General features: G+C 36.4%; 1 protein-coding gene across 5 annotated transcripts in view; it reads right to left on the bottom strand.

Moving 5' to 3' along the window:
- The window catches only part of PCDH11X (protocadherin 11 X-linked), a 797,400-nt gene that overhangs the window by 758,319 nt on the left and 16,849 nt on the right, over positions 1-22,232 (bottom strand). The window lies entirely within an intron of this gene.

Here is a 22,232-nt window from a genome sequence, read left to right as displayed (position 1 = left end):
ACATTTTAGCTTATGTTATTATTTAATGAGACTGGTTTTCAGTTTCTTGAAGCCACATGACATGGGATCAACTCAGAAATAAATGCTAGAGACTTGGGTTCTAAGTCCCAGATTTGTCTATAATAGTGTCAGCACAAACAAGGTGATTAACATCTCCAAACATTTGTGAAATTTGAGTTGTTCTAGAAGATGTTCTCAGGTTATAGCATTTTACAGTGATAAGTGTAGCTAATTTTTGTGAATTATTAAAGATTTCAAAAAGAAGAATAATGTATAATTTAAAAAGAATTATCACCATTTCACATGGAAAATGAAATTATAAGTGAATTAACCATGGTTACCTCAAATGAATTAAAATGTCTTGTAGATTTCAGCTGTTTAGGGCACTTTTCACTAACAAAAGAAACAATTAAGTATAAAATAACCAACATAAAAGTGGATATATCACATCTAACAAATACAGCTAAAACCTTTGGCAAAGGGAGAAAATATGCAAACTCTGATAAGAATAAAACTTTGTGTAAAGAACACAAACTTTCCCTTTTTTTCCCCTATAGAAAAAGGTGCTAAAATGAATTTTTGGGAATTCCCTGGCGATCCAGTGGTTATGACATGGCACTTTTACTGCCAGGGCCCAGGTTCAATCCATGGTCAGGGAACTAAGATTCTGCAAATATGGGGTGGCCAAAAAAAAAAAAAAAAAGCATCTTAGAGATTAACAGCACAATGTTATTTAAGTTCTTATTTTATTATTATTATTTTTTAATTATCAGGCACAATAGACTGAACCTAACGTGCCAAAATATCAAATTGGAAACTATAGCTTGGAATAGTACTTATGTTTTATTCATGACAAAAAAGTCAGATTTCAGAAATGTTTAAAATCAGTCTCCGCTGATTCTGACTTCCCTTGAAACCCTCAAGGAGGTGATTCAAGTAATATAAAATTGCAAAATACTTAAAGTGTTTGGGCTCTCTTAACTGCTATTGTTTATTAGCACACAGAGGGTCTCATACTCTTAAAGCTTTTTGTTGCTGTTCAGTTGCTAAGTCCTGTCCAACTCTTTGCAACCCCATGGACTGCAGCATGCCAGGCTTCCCTGTCCTTCACTATCTCTTTAAGTTTGTTCAGATTCATGTCCATTGAGTTGGTGATGCTATCTAACTATATCATCTTCTGCTGTCCCCTTCTCCTTTTGCTTCTCCTTAAGTCTTTAAAATGGCAACCCACTACAGTATTCTTGCCCAGAAAATTCCATGGACAGAAGAGCCTGGCAGGCTACAGTCCATGGGGTCGCAAAGAGTCGGACACCACTGAGTGACTAACACTTTTCTTTTTTCTTTTAAGCCTTTAAAATAGTCAAATATCTTAATTTTTTTAAGTCCAATTTATGTAATTTTTTTTTAATCCCTTCTTCGAACTACAATAAGATGAGCTCTACACAGATAAATCTTGCTAGCTGATTGAAGAATAGTGTTCACTGGCTCTCAGAGGCAGTTCTAGCCAGTGTTTACTTGTAGCATTTTGACAGAAATGAGTAAGATAAAAAGCTACTGTTAGCAGTGAAGAAAAGATCAGAAGATCTTAAGATTCTTAGTACATGGGTGATTTATAAAAGCTTTCATATACACACATACAACCACACATCACAATTTTAAATCTCCAATATATTTTTTAACGTAAAAGTTGCTGACATGTGAAGATCAGTTATTGAAATCTCATTTACGTGCTCTGTCCTGAAAGAACAAGATAGCATCTGAGATCTTTTTCTCATAGTTTTGCCATACTAGTGTCTAAAATGAGATTCTAAATGTTATAAACCAACGAATGATATCAAGCTTTTAGGGATCACTAGACTTTATGCTGACATTATACGGTGATACTATCTTTTTTAACTTAACAAAATATTATAATAGTTTTACATAAAATCTAGTACAATACTCAAGTACAACCACATTTTTCCTCATGAATTGCTTGAAGATAATTTTGCATTTTTTGGATTTTTTTGTGTGTGTTTAGATTCACTTATACTCTTATTCAAATTGAGACCATAATACATCTTGATGGAAGAATTAAATGTTTATTATGAAATTAAAGTTGGCATTTCAGAAATGTTAGTTAAAATCACCAGTTTGTTTCCATATAATTTTAAAAATTTTTCATGAGCTAATCAATGTGTAATAACCTTGTTTTAGTTCATAAACTAAATGAGCAGTTTATTAATATTTTATTCATGTAAACCAATAAACAATTTGCTTTTTCTTTGCCAAGGGAAATATCTTTCATGTCATATTTACACAAGTGAGAAAATTAACAAATCTATTTTAAGAACAAACAATTTTGCAACAATGATAATAAATATAGATACAATATTTACTATTACAGTTTGATCTAAGTAAACTTAGTTATTAATGATTATTTTTGTAATGATATTTCAAAAGACTTTTAGGAAGGTTCATATTTGGAATATCTCATTTATGGGTAGAAAAAATAGTCTCTGAGTTGCAATTCACAAAAATCCATGGCAGTTAATAAAATTCTGTTAATTCTTGGCATGCTAATGGCAAGTGGCTAGTATAGACACAGCATTCATCTAGGCACTGGGGATAAGGTGGTGAGTAAACATATTTTACTAATGCAATGGAAATTAAACTTTAGCTAAGATGAGAGAAAATCAATAACAATCCAAGTATCTACTGATATTGATACTAATAGATTTAGGCTAACTGAAATAACTACATTTTTATTGAGCTATAAAGGTAGATTGTAAAGTATTATTAGAGGTTATATAAGGGAGAAGTAGGATATATAACATAGCATAAAAAATAATATCTTAAATTCTTGAATTTCAAGACTCAATTATCCAATCTATGACTGTTATACACCTGAGGAAAAGAATAGTTTTAATTTTTCTAAAAAAAATGTTATGGGGATAATTTTTAAAATTTTATAGAATTTGTTACAATATTACTTGTTTTATTTTTTGTTTTTTGGCCACATGGCATGTGGGATTCCAGCTACGTGACCAGCAACCAAGCTCACAGCCCCCCTTCACTAGAAGGCAAAGTCTCGACCACTGGATCACCAGGGAAGAATTAAAATTAATTTTTTATTTTATTCACTTATGTTTATGTATTTTATGTTAGTATATTTAAAGTTTGATCTTATGTGTTTGAATTTTGAATTGACCCTTGCTTTCCCAATCAAATGATGGCAGGTTTAGGTTGGTTGAAAAATCCAAGTACAGCATGTTCATTGTCTTTTATTTTATGTGAAGTGACAGTAATGTTAAAAGATAGATTTTTTTCAAATTTTCAAGATGACAATGAGATGTACAAAGTAGATAATGGATACTGTCTATATTACTCTTCTGTCTTCTATGACTGCTCTGTTCAATATAATAGCAATTAGTCACAAGTATTTACATTTAAATACCTGTAAATGAAGAAGTGGATGACAGGAGGAGAAGGGGACAACAGAGAATGAGATGGTTGGATGGCATCACTGACTCAATGGACATGAGTTTGAGCAAGTTCCAAGAGTTGGTGAAGGATAGGGAAGCCTGCATGCTGCAGTCCATGGGGTCACAAAGACTCGGTAACTGAACAACTGAACTGACTGATTTACATTTAAATTATAATTAATTAAAATTAGATTTCAAATTCAGTACCTCAGTCTCACTAGACACGTTTAAGTTCTCATAGCTATACGTGAGTACTGGCTACTACATTTTACAGCTCAGATACAGAACTTGTCCATCATTACACAAAGTTCTATTGGATTGGACTGTTCTAAGGTGTCATAATTTTCTTAATTATTTCTTTCTACTTTCAGGTCAGGTAATTGTGTGTATACCTCCCGCTCAGATATTTAGAGCTCTCCAAATGATTTGCTGGTTTATATATTTAAATTTCATATTGTACAAGCAATTTGAAAAGAAATTCCACACATGTTAGATACAAATCATTTCAGTTCAGTTGCTCAGTCATGTCCTAATCTTTGCAACCCCATGGACTGCAGCATGCCAAGCTTCCCTGTCCATCACCAACTCCCAGAGCTCCCTCAAACTCATGTCCATCGAGTCAGTGATGCCATCCAACCATCTTATCTTCTGTCATCCCCTTCTCCTCCTGCGTTCAATCTTTCCCAGCATCAGGGTCTTTTCCAATGAGTCAGTTCTTCACCTCAGGTACTCTTCACCTCAGGTGGCCAAATCATTGGAGCTTCATCTTCAGCATCAGTCCTTCCAATGAATATTCAGGACTGATTTCCTTTAGGATGGACTTGTTTGATCTCCTTGCAGTCCAAGGGACTCTCAAGAGTCTTCTCCAACACCACAGTTTAAAAGCATCAATTCTTCAGTGCTCAGCTTTCCTTTTGGTCCAACTCTCATATCTATACATGACTACTGGAAGAAACATAGCTTTGAGCAGACAAACCTTTGTTGCTAAAGTAATGTTTCTGCTTTTTAATATGCTGTCTAGTTCTATCCCACGTCAGTTAGTGCAACTGACATTCAAACCCACATGAACAATGTAAAACAACTGAAGCTCTTTGCCATATGTTAGACTACGACATGAGAACAATGGGAAAGATGAAAGGAGAAATAAAGATATATGGCTCCTTAATTCATCACCTTGATAATTTTAGCACACACACACCCTGTATACAAAAAGAAAATTTTGGGATAATTGTATAGATAGTATCCTGAATTCCAAACTTACTTAGAATCATTTCCCTCTTGTTTATAAGGACAAACAACTTCAGAGAATTCTTTGCTCTCTCTCTAAAATGGTCATCCTTTGGTGAGAGCACACTCACTTGTGTGTCTTTCTTGGAAATTTACTTAAGCCTCTATTACATTAATGAAGGAGAGTGTAGGATACAATGGCATCAAGCTACTCTATATCTGAGGACATAGCATCTGACATATACAAGGCATATACAAACACAATAAATAAACACTTGTTAGATGAGGAAATGCATACATTAAAATGATAATTCCTATTTTTTTAAAGAGAGAAGTCAGAGTTTGGTTGTTCTTGTTTCTAATTCTCAGTCTATGCCAAAATTGGAATATACTGTAATTGTTGACTTAGGGTTTTTTTTGTTTGTTTGTTTGTTTCTTTTACTTTAGTTAAATTGTCCAGAAAACAATTTCAGAATTATTTCATAAAAAAATTACAATTTATGTTATGGATGTAATAATATGCAGGGTCAATCTCTGGTAAAAGTTTATAACCTAGCTGTAAACCTTTATTTTTGGAAGAAATAATAACAAGTACTTAATGTGGGTGGTCTGTGTACATATAAAATACAAAACCCTACATCTGTCAAATACACACATATACAAAGAAAAAAGGAGAAAACAAAAACTCAGAGAAGAAAACAACATATTATTTGAACTGAATGTAATACATTATAAGTTGATTTTGGATCCTAATGTCTTCAACTTGTTTTATCTCATATACATAAAATTGCTAATTCCAGATCAGGTTAGGAAAAAATTATGGGCTTACTAATAATCTTATGTTTCAAAAGACTTAATTTACTTTGTGAGTCACATTTCTTCCTCAATTCAAAAATAAGCTTTGAATTTGCAAATTCAGGATAAAAATTGTTGAAATAAGCAAGATGTTATTAAGCTCATCTGAAACGTTAATTCTTTGTAGGGATTTGTAAAATCAAGGAAGAGAAAGTTAGTGTTGAATATAAAGTTCCCAAGAGAAGTATTTTTGCTTAAAAAAAATGAATACAGAATTAAAAGCTATTTTTTTGCTTATTGTTCTTGGAAATAATTAACCGAACCATTGTACTAAGTTTAACATTTTTGACATATTCATGTGCAAGACACCACTTCATTGCCTATTGAAAGGTAATAAATAACACAGAACTTCCAGAGCTATAAATCTAGTACAGTTGCCCAGAAAATGCATACAGTGCCAGTAAGTACTAAAAATAGTTTCAAAGAGATTGAATTCTAAAACTGATTACATAAAAGCTGTTTACTCTGAGGAATGCTGGGGTAAAGACTAAAAGTTTATTTTTCAGCTTTACCACTGTTTGATTTATCAAGCATCAACCTGATTTTTTCTTCCCCCCTTTACATTACTGATTCATCTTTAGGCCAGAGAAATGCAATGGTTTATCCATTTGCATAGTTTCAAATGGATAAAACCAGAGATATGGCTATTTAAGAAAACAGTAAGGAAATATATGCAATGTTCTCAATACAAATATAATGGGTACTATAATAAATGAAACTAAGCCATGCCGTGTGAGGCCACCCAAGATGGGAGGGTCATGGTGGAGATATCTGACCGAATGTGGCCCACTGGAGAAGGAAATGGCAAACCACTTCAGTTTTCTCGCCTTGAGAACCCCATGAACAGTATGAAAAGGCAAAATGATAGGATTCTGAAAGGTGAACTCCCCGGGTCGCTAGGTGCCCAAATATGCTACTGGAGATCAGTGGAGAAAAAACTCCAGAAAGAATGAAGGGATGGAGCAAAAGCAAAAACAATACCCACCTGTGGATGTGACTGGTGACAGAAGCAAGGTCCAATGCTGTAAAGAGAAATATTGCATAGGAACCTGGAATATCAGGTCCATGAATCAAGGCAAATTGGAAGTGGTCAAACAGGAGATGGCAAGAGTGAACATCAACATTCTAGGAACCAACTAAAATGGACTGGAATGGGTGAATTTAAACAAGATGAACATTATATCTACTACGGTGGGAAGGAATCGCTTAGAAGAAATGGAGTAGCCATCATGGTCAACAAAAGAGTATGAAATGCAGTTCAGTTAAGTTCAACTCAGTTGCTCAGTCGTGTCCGACTCTTTGCGACCCCATGTGTCGCAGCACACCAGGCCTCCCTGTCCATCACCAACTCCTGGAGTTCACTCAGACTCATGTCCATTGAGTCCGTGATGCCATCCAGCCATCTCATCCTCTGTCATCCCCTCCTCCTCCTGCCCCCAATCCCTCCCAGCATCACAGTCTTTTCCAATGAGTCAACACTTCACACGAGGTGGCCAAAGTACTGGAGTTTCAGCTTTAGCATCGTTCCTTCCAAAGAAATCCCAGGGCTGATCTCCTTCAGAATGGACTGTTTAGATCTCCTTGAAGTCCAAAGGACTCTCAAGAGTCTTCTCCAACACCACAGTTCAAAAGCATCAATTCTTCAGAGCTCAGCCTTCTTCACAGTCCAACTCTCACATCCATACATGACTATTGCAAAAACCATAGCCTTGACTAGACGGACCTTAGTCGGCAAAGTAATATCTCTGCTTTTGAATATGCTATCTAAGTTGGTCATAACTTTTCTTCCAAGGAGTAAGTGTCTTTTAATTTCATGACTGCATTCACCATCTGCAGTGATTTTGGAGCCCTGCCCCCCAAAAAAGTCTGACGCTGTTTCCACTGTTTCTCCATCTATTTCCCATTAAGTGATGGGACCAGATGCACCATGATCTTCGTTTTCTGAATGTTGAGCTTTAGGCCAACTTTTTCACTCTCCACTTTCAGTTTCATCAAGAGGCTTTTTAGTTCCTCTTCACTTTCTGCCATAAGGGTGGTGTCATCTGCATATCTGAGGTTCTTGATATTTCTCCTGGCAATCTTGATGCTAGCTTGTGCTTCTTCCAGCCCAGCGTTTCTTATGATGTACTCATCTCACACGCTAGTTAAGTAATGCTGAAAATTCTCCAAGCCAGGCTGCAGCAATATGTGAACCATGAACTTCCAGATTTTGAGGTTGGCTTTAGAAAAGGCAGAGGAACCAGAGATCAAATTGCCAACATCCGCTGGATCATTGAAAAAGCAAGAGAGTTCCAGAAAAGCATGTTTCTGCTTTATTGACTATGCCAAAGCCTTTGACTGTGTTGATCACAATAAACTGTGGAAAATTCTGAAAGAGATGGGAATACCAGACCACCTGACCTGCCCCTTGAGAAACCTGTATGCAGGTCAGGAAGCAACAGTTAGAACTGGACATGGAACAACAGACTGGTTCCAAATATGAAAATGAGTACATCAAGGCTGTATATTGTCACCCTGCTTATTTAACATATATACAGAGTACATCATGAGAAACGCTGAGCTGGAAGAAGCACAGGCTGGAAACAAGATTGCCAGGAGAAATATCAAGAACCTCAGATATGCAGATGACACCACCCTTATGGCAGAAAGTGATGAGGAACTGAAAAACCTCTTGATGAAAGTGAAAGAGGAGAGTGAAAAGGTGGCTTAAAACTTAACATTCAGAAAACGAAGATCATGGCATCTGGTCCCATCACTTCCTGGGAAATAGATGAGGAAACAGTGGAAACAGTGTCAGACTTTATTTTGGGGGGCTCCAAAATCACTGCAGATTGTGACTGCAGCCATGAAATTAAAAGACGCTTACTCCTTGGAAGAAAAGTTATGACCAACCTAGATAGCATATTCAAAAGCAGAGACATTACTTTGCCAACAAAGGTCTATCTAGTCAAGGCTATTTTTTTTTTCCAGTGGTCCTGTATGGATGTGAGGGTTGGACTGTGAAGAAAGCTGAGTGCCAAAGAACTGATGCTTTTGAACTGTGGTGTTGGAGAGGACTCTTTAGAGTCCCTTGGACTGCAAGGAAATCCAACCAGTCCATCCTAAAGGAGGTCAGTCCTGGGTGTTCCTTGGAAGGACTGATGCTGAAGCTGAAACTCCAATACTTTGGCCACCTCATGGGAAGAGTTGACTCATCAGAAAAGATTCTCATGCTGGGAGGGATTGGGGGCAGGAGGAGAAGGGGACAACAGAGGATGAGATGGCTGGATGTCATCACCGACTTTATGGACATGGGTTTTGGTGGACTCTGGGAATTGGTGATGGACAGGGAGGCCTGGTGTGCTGTGATACATGGGGTCGCAAAGAGTTGGACATGACTGAGCGACTGAACTGAACTGAACTGAATAGAACAATGACATTCATAGCGTATGGTTCTTTGGGGTTAATGTAAGTCTCAAGAAAAGTAGTACCTTCCATTGACTTATTTTTCCCTCCATTTTTTCAGATTTCAACACTAAGAATAGTTTATTTTTTTATTTCTGATGAAAGAGTAGGTACTCTTGAAGGTCACTGAAAATGACAGTTTCTTGATACTACCTCTGTCTTTTTATTGTAATTGTAGTATAATTGCTTTACATTGCAGTGTTAAGTTTCTGCTGTAGTGAGTCAGCCATATCCCATCCCTCATTGACCTCCTTCCTACCCCCCTATTTCACTCACCTAGGTCATCACAGCACCGAGCTGGGCTTCCTATGCTCTATAGCAGGTTCCAAGTAACTATTTCACACATGGTGGTGTATATATGTCAATCTTAAGCTTCCAATTCATCTCACTCTCCCCTTCCCCCTTTGTTCACGTGTCCATTCTTGCCTTGGAAATACGTTCATCTGTACCATTTTTTTTCTAGATTCCACATATATACATTAATATATGATATTTGTTTTTATCTTTTTTAAAAAAAGTTATTTGTTTTTTATTACAGTGGGTTTTAATTGCTCTGCGTGGGCTTTTTTTAGTTGTGGAGAACAGGGACTACTCTCTTGTTTGAAGCATCGTACAGGCTCATTAATTCTGGTCCATAGGCTTAGTAGCTTCGTAGCATGTGGGATATTCCCAGACTAGGGATCAAACCAGTGTCCCCTAAATTGGCAGGCAGATTCTTATTCACTATACCACCAAGTAAGTCCTGTTTTTCTCTTTCTGACTTACTTCTCTCAATGTCTATCTTAAAGTGTATTTTTCCCTTACTTCAGGATTTGTGTGTGTGTGTGTGTGTGTGTGTGTGTGTGACATAAGATACATCTACATCGTTGCTTTATTGTGGTCATGTGTCACACACTGTTCTGTGTCCTCCAACTAAAAGAACAATCAAACTATGTGATTATATTACTTGAAATAAGCATTTGGATTGAAATGTTTTAAAGTGTTCACTTAAATTCATAATGTTACAGACTGGCACAAAGGAGATTTAATTGAAGATACCAGGGTGATTATATCCATAAGAACAGATGGGAATTGAAAGAAATCCATTCATCAGGTTTCCAGTATTTTCAGTAACTAAGTTTTGAAAAACCAGATTTTGACTTTTAGAAAAAAAGGGAAAATCTTAAACAAATGACTAAATATGAGACATATATAAATGAAACAGAGAACAGAGTCTGATTCACTCTAACCACATCCTAGGAGGAAACCAACATTTTTTATGAGTATGTATAATAATTCAACATTATCTTTCTTACTTGTTCCATTGCCTGCTAGCTCACTCTCTTTCTTTCTCTGCAGTTTCTAACACTTGCAAAATCTAAGCATGCCTCATAACATAAAAAGGCTCTTTAATACTAGCAAATGTTTAGAATACAAATTGGACTTGATCCCAGACATTTTAATGTTTTACATTTTATTTGAAAATATTGTCTTTTAAGGACTATGTTTTCAAGCATGTGATTTTAATCACTAACTGTTTTTAATTGAAAACACGTGCAAAACCAATGAAATGTCACTCCTAATTGTTGACAATCAGCTCTTTTTAGCAACTGCTTCCCTTGTGCTCAAGTTAGATGAGCTGGTTTCATAAGAAAACAAGAATATAGTATATTGAATCCTTCAATCTCAGTACTAGAAGAAACTTCAGATATCATCTAGCCTTCCTTCTTTTACACAAAGGACAATGAGATTCAGTGAGGTTGGGTGATTTGCTCATGATCACACAGCTAGTTTATTGTAGAGGCAGATTTGAGCGCCAAGTGTCTTGACTTTGAGTTCAACAGTTTTAACTATGGTTGCCTCTTAAAAGGGATGCCTTACTGATGTTGGCAATAATTCTTGTACTATGGAGAGTTCTCGGGTGTGAGATAATCAGCAGGTAATCATTACTAAAAAGAATAAAACCAAAAAAACTTACTTGATCCCCATTGAGCCACTGACAGAAAGATTTCTATATGATATTTCTCTAATAGATACTTTGCAAACCTAGCTGATTGCTTATTAATATCAGAATGATAAAATTCAAGATGCTTCTGGCCGACAGTCAGAGAAAACTTTAGGTAAAGACAGTTAGTATGTAAGATAAGGTAAATCCGGGGGTTGAGGGGAAAATATTGTTAGAAAATCTAAGGTCTTATGAAGACATTTTATCTTTTAAGTCTCAGAGCTTCTAGAGTGATTATAACTCTGATTGATTTTATACACTCTGAATTGTGGAAAGTTCTCAACCAATTTCTATTGGATGTAATCCTCAAAGCTCAGAAATCTCCTTTATTCCAAAAAAGGTATTCAGTTTCTATATCAGATGGGTAGGTCATTTCTTCTCTGTATCAGGGTGTTGGAATATTGATTAACTGGATATCATGATAAATATGGTGGCAAATTTTCTTGAGAGAAGTTAAATAAACGACAAAGTTATCCATGGATTACATTCTCTTGAAAATGAGTAATCATTGCAAGAATAGGCCGAATCCTTTGCTCTTTAGGGAATGGAGTTTCAAATGGGCAGTGACTAATAATAGATGGCTCATTCTAATCAAGGCAATGCTGAATAATTGGAACGGCAGAAAGTGAAGAGGAACTAAAAAGCCTCTTGATGAAAGTCAAAGAGGACAGTGAAAAAGTTGGCTTAAAGCTCAACATTCAGAAAACAAAGATCATGGCATCTGGTCCCATCACTTCTGGGAAATAGATGGGGAAACAGTGTCAGACTTTATTTTTTTGGGCTCCAAAATCACTGCAGCCATGAAATTAAAAGATGCTTACTCCTTGGAAGAAAAGTTATGACCAACCTAGATAGCATATTCAAAAGCAGAGACATTACTTTGCCGACTAAGGTCCGTCTAATCAAGGCTATGGTTTTTCCTGTGTTCATGTATGGATGTGAGAGTTGGACTGTGAAGAAGTCTGAGCACTGAAGAATTTATGCTTTTGAACCGTGGTGTTGGAGAAGACTCTTGAGAGTCCCTTGGACTGCAAGGAGCTCCAACCAGTCCATTCTGAAGGAGATCAGCCCTGGGATTTCTTTGGAAGGAATGATGCTAAAGCTGAAACTCCAGTCCTTTGGCCACCTCAAGTGAAGAGTTGACTCAATGGAAAAGACTTTGATGCTGGGAGGGATTGGGGGCTGGAGGAGAAGGGGACGACAGAGGATGAGATGGCTGGATGGCATCACTGACTCAATGGACGTGAGTCTGAGTGAACTCCAGGAGTTGGTGATGGACAGGGAGGCCTTGTGTGCTGCAATTCATGGGGTCACAAAGAGTCGGACATGACTGTGCAACTGAACTGAACTGAACAGAAAAAAAACTATTAAAAATTCCAACATATAGAGGCTGAACAAAACGCTTCTGAATAACAAACAAGTCACAGAAAAAAATCAAAAAACAAATCAAAATATGCATAGAAACGAATGAAAATGAAAACGCAACTACCCAAAACTTATGGGATTCAGTAAAAGTCATGCTATGGGGAATGTTCATAGCAATACAAGCTTACCTGAAGAAAGAAGAAAAAAGTAAAATAAATAACCTAACTCTATACCTAAAGCAACTAGGAAAGGAAGAAATGAAGAACTACAGGGTTAGTAGAAGGAAAGCAATCATAAAAATTAGGACAGAAAAAAATTGAAAAGAAACAAAAAAGACCATAGCAAAAACCAAGAAAGGTAAAAGCTGGTTCTTTGAGAAAATAAATAAAACTGACAAACCATTAGCCAGACTCATCAACAAACAAAGGGAGAAGAATCAAATCAACAAAATTAGAAATGAAAATGGAAAAATCACAACAGACAACACAGAAATACAAAGGATCATCAGAGACTACTAACAGCAATTATATGCCAATAAAATAGGCAACATGGAAGAAATAAACAAATTCTTAGAAAGTATAACTTTCTAAAGCTTAACCAGGAAGAAATAGAAAATCTTAACAGACCCATCAAAAGCACAGAAATCGAAACTGTAATCAGAAATCTTCCATCAAACATAAGCCCAGGACCAGATTGCTTCACAGCTGAATTCCACCAAAAATTGAGAGAAGAGCTGACACCTATCCTACACAAAACCTTCCAGAAAATTGCAGACGAAGTAAACATCCAAATTCATTCTATGAGGCCACCATCAGCCTAATACCAAAATTAGACAAAGATGCCACAAAAAAAGAAAACTACAGTCCAATATCACTGATGAACATAGATTAAAAAATCCTTAACAAAATCCTAGCAAACATATTAAAAAGATCATACATTATGACCAAGTGGGATTTATCCCAAGGATGCAAGGATTCTTCAATATCTGCAAATCAATCAATGTAATACACCACTTTAAAAAGTTGAAAGACAAAAACCATATAATTATCTCAATAGATGCAGAGAAAGCCTTTGGCAAAATTCAACATCCATTTATGATAAAAAAAAAAAAAAACCCTCCAGAAAGCAGGAATAGAAGGAACATACATCAACATAATAAAAGCTATACATGACAAACCCACAGCAAGCATTATCCTCAATGGTGAAAAATTGAAAGCATTTCCCCTAAAGTCAGGAACAAGACAAGGGTGCCCACTCTCACCACTACTATTCAACATAGTTTTGGAAGTTTTAGCCATAGCAATCAGAGAAGAAAAAGAAATAAAAGAAATCCAGATTGAAAAAGAAGAAGTAAAACTCTCACTGTTTGCAGATGACATGGTCGTCTACATAGAGAACCCTAAAGATTCCACCAGAAAATTACTAGAGCTAACCAATGAATATAGTAAAGTTGAAGGATATAAAATCAACATGCAGAAATCCCTTGTATGCTTATACACTAACAATGAGAATATAGAAAGAGAAATTAAGGAAACTGTTCCATTCACCATCACAAAGAACAGAATAAACTAGTTACAAATAAATCAACCAAAAGAAACAAAAGACCTATATATAGAAAACTGTAAAACACTGATGAAAGTAAACGCAGATGACACAAATAGATGGAGAAATATGCCATGTTCATGGATTGGAAGGATCAATATAGTGAAAATGAGTATACTACCCAAAGCAATCTACAGATTCAGTGCAATCCCTATCAATCTACCAACGGTATTTTTCAGAGAACTAGAGCAAATGATTTCACAATTTGTATGGAAATATGGCAACCACTACAATAGTGTAAAGTAATTAGCCTCCAATTAAAATAAATAAATTAAAAAAATTATCCTGCTCCAAATGTCAATACTGCCAAGATCAAGAAACCCTGGGCCAATACACTGAGAATTACAGTACTAAAAGAAAAAGACTAAATTGTATCCAAAGTTTTACTATGAAATCAGTATAACAACAATTATATTAAATTCTTATAGGAGACAGCAAACAAATAAACAAAAGAGCCTCAGAAATATACATGGAAAGGAATTAATCACATTTGTGTTAGAATCATTTGTACCAATATCACTTTTCTATGGCAGTTAGCTGACTATAAACATATTTTCGTATAGACTATCTTATCTTGTGGTTGCTGCTGCTGCTGCTGCTAAGTTGCTTCAGTCATGTCTGACTCTGTGCGATCCCATAGACGGCAGCCCACCAGGCTCCACTGCCCCTGGGATTCTCCAGGCAAGAACACTGGAGTGGGTTGCCATTTCCTTCTCCAATGCACAAAAGTGAAAAGTGAAAGTGAAGTCACTTGGTCGTGTCTAACTCTTAGCAACCCCATGGACTGCAGCCTATCGGGCTCTTCCATCCATGGGATTTTCCTGGCAAGAGTACTGGAATACAGTGCCATTGCCTTCTCCATATCTTGTGGTTAATTGTACTTTTAAAAACTCTGCAATTATCAATAAGTAATACCTAATTGTGTGTGTGTGTGTGTGTGTGTGTGTGTGTGTGTGTTTGTATGTGTGTGTATGTTCAATCACTCAGATGTGTCCAACTCTGTGACCCCATGGACTGTAGCCCACCAGGCTGCTCTGACCATGGGATTTTCCAGGAAAGAATATTGGAGTGGATTGCCATTTCCTCCTCCATGGGATCTTCCTAATCCAGGGATTGAAGCTGGATCTCTGGTGTCTCCTACACTGGCAAGTGGATTCTTTACCAACTGCACCACCTGGGAAGCCAATCTAATTTTCAGTTCAGTTCAGTTCAGTTTAGTCGCTCAGTCGTGTCCGACTCTTTGCAACCCCACGAATGGCAGCACCCCAGGCCTCCCTGTCCATCACCAACTCCTGGAGTTCACTCAGACTCACGCCTATGGAGTCAGTGATGCCATCCAGCCATCTCATCCTCTGTCGTCCCCTTCTCCTCCTGCCCCCAATCTCTGCCAGCATCAGTCTTTTCCAATGAGTCAACACTTCACATGAGGTGGCCAAAGTACCAGAATTTTAGGCATTACTAAAACTAAAATTTTAAAATCAAGTTTTGATTCAAGATCCAAGACACATTCTTATTCAATAAGAGCTAATGTTATAGATGACAAAGAAAAACTGAAGATATAGCGAACATAATGTAAACATTAAAGATATTCTATTCATTTGATATGAATACATGTACAACTTTTCATTTTATGTTTATGTTACTTTAAACCTTAGTTTCATTTTATTATTTTAAAAATAAAATTTGTGAATATATTTGATCTGTGACAATATCATATAAAAATGCAGTGGTTTAAATATCTAGGGTTTTATACATATTTTCATAATACTACAGTTCTTAGTTTTATGCATTGCTTAATGATTTATTGATGTACAGTCAGTAAACATGTTTATGACAAAACATAAGAAATTTTCCACAGCTCACTACATATCTTAATTAATCTACATTACATTGAGGAAAAAAAACAAGAGTATAACGGCAGAATTATCACTTACTTTCAATCTACCAGAAAGCTGCTCTAGTCAGATTCCTTACTTATTACAACAATGCTTTTGCCTTATCCCACTGAAAGAGCTGTCATAAGTGTCAAAAGATATGACAATCTTGACAGTTAAGGGTTATCAAATAAAGGTTTCAAAGTACAAAGTTAGTAGAAAGGAATTTTTAGTTTCACTCTTTGGAACTGGGACATTTGAGGGGCTTTACACACTTTTTTATTCATTAAAAGAATGATGCTGAAGCTACAATATTTTGACCACCTGTTGTGAAGACCTGACTCATTAGAAAAGACCCTGATGCTGGGAAAGGTTGAAGTCAGGAGGAGAAGAGGACAACAGAGGATGAGATGGTTGGATGGAATCACTGACTCAATGGACATGAGTTTGAGCAAACTCTGGGAGATGTTGAAGGACAGGGAAGCCTGACATGTTGCAGTCCATGGGGTCATGACTCAGCGACTGAACAATGAACAACAACATCCTTTTTAATATCCACATTAAATAAAATATGACAATTAAGGTCATAAATAAGCAAAGGTATTCTCAGCCCTCCTGAAGCTACAAGTTTTCATTTAAAAGAGTAGATTAAGGGGGATAAAAAAGATATTATTTTTAACTGTAATAGGAAAATGCTGTGCATTTGGAAAGTCACTTCTCATTAAGATTTTTAGAATAAAATGTTCTCAAAATCAAGTTCTAAAATATAATGTCCATGAATACATTATGTAGCATTAATAATTTAATTAAAGGATGATAATTGGACAATGTGGTGAAAATAAGAAAATTATTTTCTTAACTAAGAATTAATGTAAAGATCTTATATGTCAAAGCCAGTATAATATTATATTTCCCCTCTGGAAGTCAAAGCAGAACTTAAAATTGTAGGTATCCACAGCCTCTGTATGTTTTCACAACCTCAGTAAGGTGATAGAAAAAAAAAATGGCTCAAGGAAACATACAAAAAAATCTTCCAAAGTTATGTAGATACACCACAGTAAATTGTTAAAAGAGGAATCTTTTTATCAAAGATGTCCAGTATTTTGAGGTTTATGATACCTACAAAGTCCAATCTGAAATTCCCTTTAAAAATCCTCCCAATTCTAAATAAGCACAATTGACTTTGATCTACCCTCTGAGAAGAGGGAAGATGCTGCTCCCTATAAAACACTCTCTATGTAATAAGAAACCAAAGACAAGGGTGCTACCACAATGAACTGAACTAAAGAGAGTAGTTTATTAATAACAGGAAAAAAATGTCTAATGGAAATGTGAGTTAATCCAATCCCTTGAATAATTCTGGAATTTAAAAATGTTTTCTGGAAATCTTTTTTTAATTGAGATAAAACAGATTTACAATATTGCTATTACAACATTGTTAGTTTCAGCTGTATAGCCTGAGAGACTTGATATACATTTGTTGAAGTGGAAAATTTCTAGGACGTATTTTTAAAATATTTTGAACATAAAATGTGATGGGAAAAGACAAAATTCACCTAAAATTGATTGTTAACTACAGAATAACAAAGTATTGACTAGAGTTTAGAATGAATAGCTCATATAGAGTTATGATCAATTACATTTATGCACATACTAGCAAGCACAAGAAGCCAGAAAAAGCAATGCTCAAAATATGTTTTATTATCTAACTCTAATTTAATGTAATCACAATTTCTCAGGAATTTGACAACACTGGGATATATATTTTTGAAGTATAGTAAAGTCCTATCAGTGACTGTTAAACATTTATTAAATAGTAGTTTTAACTTCTGAAAAAAGACAGTCTTCTCTTATCAAAATCATTTTGTGATCTGATAAACTGCCCGGAGATAGAAGAGGAACACTTAATTAATGTAAAGCTAAGAAATTAAATAATAAGCAACTTGCATTTTAAAACACCATTGCTCTAAAATTGAATATATACTATTAAACAATTGAATTATTAAAGTAACTGAACTCTATACCACATCTTGTATTTCAGTTGATTTTTATTATCGAAAGAATTTAGAATTGCTATTAACACTATGAACTAGGTACCTGAATCTAATCAATTATTTTTATTGAGGGCTATACTAAAATATTCAAGATATCTCTAAGAATTAAAAGCAAGTTTCAAAATAAACATACTTGAAATGTGTTTACTAATTCATTGAATCACTTTGCTTTTCATGAAAAAGTTATATAAAAGAACAGTAATACTGATATGCACAATTGACTTTTAAAACAGAATACTGAATCATATCTGGTTCAATGAGTCAGTGCATATAGAACATTTAGGGGGTGAAATTTAAATTTATCTTGAGAAAAATGATTAGCTCAACTAGAATAAGATTATAATTGACTTGTATTATGTATATATATATATATATATATACATATATGCATATATATCTTCTGAGAGTGTCTTAAGTGCCCATATTAAATATACATATTTAAAAATTTTTCAAACCCTTGGTGAAATCCAGGCAAATTATGAAGAAAATCCATGCAAATTATGAAGCGTATGATATAAAAATAATTCATTATTGGTGACATGATGGTTTCTAATGTTGGTGAGTGGAGAAACAACAGAGTACAATTTGATACTGCAGCCATAGTATCATTTATTCTCAAATCAGTATAATGAAGGAAAATATAAACTGTTCCTTTTTTAATATAAATTTATTTATTTTAATTGGAGGCTAATTAAAATATTTATGAAGAATATGTCCATGCAGACAAAATCACTATTATTCTCTTATGAAAACCACTCTATGCTCTAATCTACAATCTAACTTTTAGTTCAAAAAGATTTGTAAGAGATTCTCTAACTCAAGAACTGTTTAGGCTATATTCAAAAGACCTCTAGATAAAAAGATACTCAGGGAAAACTGTGTAAGAAAGGAGGAATGGGGTAAGATTTAGCGTCCTAAAACCTTAAATATTTAGAACCTTGGACAGAGGCTGAAAGTGAAAGTAGCTCAGTGGTGTCCAACTCTTTGCGACCCCATGGACTGTAGCCTGCCAGGCTCCTCTGTCCATGGAATTCTCCAGGGCAGAATACTGGAGTGGTTAGCCGTTCCCTTCTCCAGGGATCTTCCCAACCCTAGGATGGAACCCAGGTCTCCCACATTACAGGCAGATTCTTTACTGTCTGAGCCACCAGGGAAGCCCAGAGGCTAATCCTTTTTAATTTTTGTGAGTCAAAGTTTGGAAGCAAAAGATAGATAGCCCTATATATTTAAATAATGATTAAGAAAATCATGCGTCCAAAATAAAAGAATATTTAATGAGATTACATCTGTTTTCCATGTTACTCTCTTGCCTATTTAACTTTAGTGAATACTACATGAGATGAACAATGCTAGCTCAGAAAATGATTCACCCTATATAAATGAGATGCTTGTGGTTCAGCTGGTAAGAATCCACCTGCAATACGGGAGACCTGGGTTGGTGTTGAGGTCCTTTAATGGACTGGAACCTGGTGGTCCGGAGTTGACCGATATGAAAGTAGAAGAGAGAGAAAGAGGCTGATACTTCTTGGTTTACGCAGAAAGCCAATAAAGCACCTGCATGGGGCTTGCTCTTTTCACGAAGGCCTCAGGTGCCCTCTCAATGGGGTAAAGGTGCAGGGCACCTTCTCAAGAGGGTCTTAGAAGCCCGGACAGGAAGGTGAACTCAGAGAGCCTCTGCACTCTAGGGGATCAGCCTGAAAAAGAGAGGGAGGGAGAGAGAGAGAGAGAGAGAGAGAGAGAGAGAGAGAGAGAGAGAAAAGACATGGGGACCAGAGCTCTGATGGAGCAAAGGTATTTTAATCAACATGGTGTGGGCATATATACTGTCTTACAAGGAAAGATAAAGATTAAAATTCCAGACTTACAAAACATAGGCAATCCATATTAAAGAGAGAGAGAGTTGTAAACAATAGCTTTTACCATATGGTTCACAAGAAGGAAGAGGGTACTTATCACTGTATAGAAATACTAATGAAGGAAATGCCTGGATTCTTCAGCCCCGGGTTAGGATTGCCTCTTCTCTTAATTCCTGGTTAATAAAGAGCAGAGACTTCCTGACAGATCCAAAACAGCACACAGGAAGCCTCATGTTAAATGTTTCCTGACAGGTTGGAAACCCTGGTATGGGAAGATCCCCTGGAGAAGGGAAAGGCTGCCCACTGGGCTGGAGGAGCACAAGCTGGAATCAAGATTGCCAGGAGAAATATCAATAACCTCAGATATGCAGATGACACCACCCTTATGGCAGAAAGTGAAGAGGAACTAAAAAGCCTCTTTTTTAAAATTTTATTTTACTTTATTTTACTTTACAATACTGTATTGGCTTTGCTATACATCAACATGAATTCACCATAGATGTACACGTGTTCCCAATTCTGAACCCCCCTCCCTCCTCCCTCCCCATACCATCTCTCTGGGTCATCCCAGTGCACCAGCCCCAAGCATCCGGTATCCTGCAACGAACCTAGACTGGCGATTCATTTCTTATATGAAATTATACATATTTCAGTGACATTCTCCCAAATCATCCCACCTTCTCCCTCTCCCACAGAGTCCAAAAGCCTGTTCTATACATCTGTGTCTCTTTTGCTGTCTCGCATACAGGGTTATTGTTACCATCTTTCTAAATTCCATATATATGTGTTAGTATTCTGTATTGGTGTTTTTCTTTCTGGCTTACTTCACTCTGTATAATCGGCTCCAGTTTCATCCACCTCATTAGAACTGATTCAAATGTATTCTTTTTAATGGCTGAGTAATACTCCATTGTGTATATGTACCACTGCTTTCTTATCCATTCATCTGCTGATGGACATCTAGGTTGCTTCCATGTCCTGGCTATTATAAACAGTGCTGTGATGAACATTGGGGTACACGTGTCTCTTTCAATTCTGGTTTCCTCAGTGTGTATGCCCAGCAGTGGGATTGCTGGGTCATAAGGCAGTTCTATTTCCAGTTTTTTAAGGAATCCAAACTGTTCTCCATAGTGGCTGTACTATATTGCATTCCCACCAACAGTGTAAGAGGGTTCCTTTTTCTCCACACCCTCTCCAGCATTTATTGCTTGTAGACTTTTGGATTGCAGCCATTCTGACTGGTGTGAAATGGAATCTCATTGTGGTTTTGATTTGCATTTCTCTGATAATGAATGATGTTGAGCATCTTTCCATGTGTTTGTTAGCCATCCATATGTCTTCTTTGGAGAAATGTCTATTTAGTTCTTTGGCCCATTTTTTGACTGGGTCGTTTATTTTTCTGGAATTTAGCTGCAAGAGTTGCTTGTATATTTTTTAGATTAATTCTTTATAAGTTGCTTCATTTGCTATTATTTTCTCCCATGCTGTTTGAGCATTCTTTTGCATTCCCTTTCTTTGGAATTGGAATGAAAACTGACCTTTTCCAGTCCTGTGACCACTGCTGAGTTTTCCAAATTTGCTGGCATATTGAGCGCAGCACTTTCACAGCATCATCTTTCAGGATTTGAAACAGCTCAACTGGAATTCCATCACCTCCACTAGCTTTGTTCATAATGATGCTTTCTAAGGCCCACTTGACTTCACTTTCCAAGATGCCTGGCTCTAGATTAGTGGTCACACCATCATGATTATCTGGGTCGTGAAGATCTTTTTTGTACAGTTCTTCTGTGTATTCTTGCCACTTCTTCTTAATATCATCTGCTTCTGTTAGGTCCATACCATTTCTGTCCTTTATCGAGCCCATCCTTGCATGAAATGTTCCCTTGGTACCTCTAATTTTCTTGAAGAGATTTCTAGTCTTTCCTATTCGGTTGTTTTCCTCTATTCCTTTGCATTGATCGCTGAAGAAGGCTTCTTACCTCTTCTTGCTATTCTTTGGAACTCTGCATTCAGACGCTTATATCTTTTCTTTTCTCCTTGGCTTTTCACAGCTATTTGTAAGGCCTCCCCAGACAGCCATTTTGCTGTTTTTGCATTTCTTTTCCATGGGGATGGTCTTGATCCCTGTCTCCTGTACAATGTCACGAACCTCATTCCATAGTTCATCAGTCACTCTATCTATCAGATCTAGGCCCTTAAACCTATTTCTCACTTCCACTGTTTGGCCACCTTATGAGAAGAGTTAACTCACTGGAAAAGACTCTGATGCTGGGAGGGATTGGGGGCAGGAGGAGAAGGGGACGACCGAGGATGAGATGGCTGGATGGCATCACGGACTCGATGGATGTGAGTCTGAGTGAACTCCGGGAGATGGTAATGAACAGGGAGGCCTGGAGTGCTGCGATTCATGGGGTCGCATAGAGTCAGACACGACTGAGCGACTGAACTGAACTGAACTGAACTCTCCCATTCTGACAGCAATCAGAGCAGAAAAAGAAATAAAAGGA

The sequence above is a fragment of the Capricornis sumatraensis genome, chromosome X (assembly GCF_032405125.1).
Source record: "Capricornis sumatraensis isolate serow.1 chromosome X, serow.2, whole genome shotgun sequence".
Lineage (NCBI taxonomy): Eukaryota > Metazoa > Chordata > Mammalia > Artiodactyla > Bovidae > Capricornis > Capricornis sumatraensis.
Note: the sequence above shows the minus strand (reverse complement) of the source record. Positions and strands in the feature narration are given on the sequence as shown.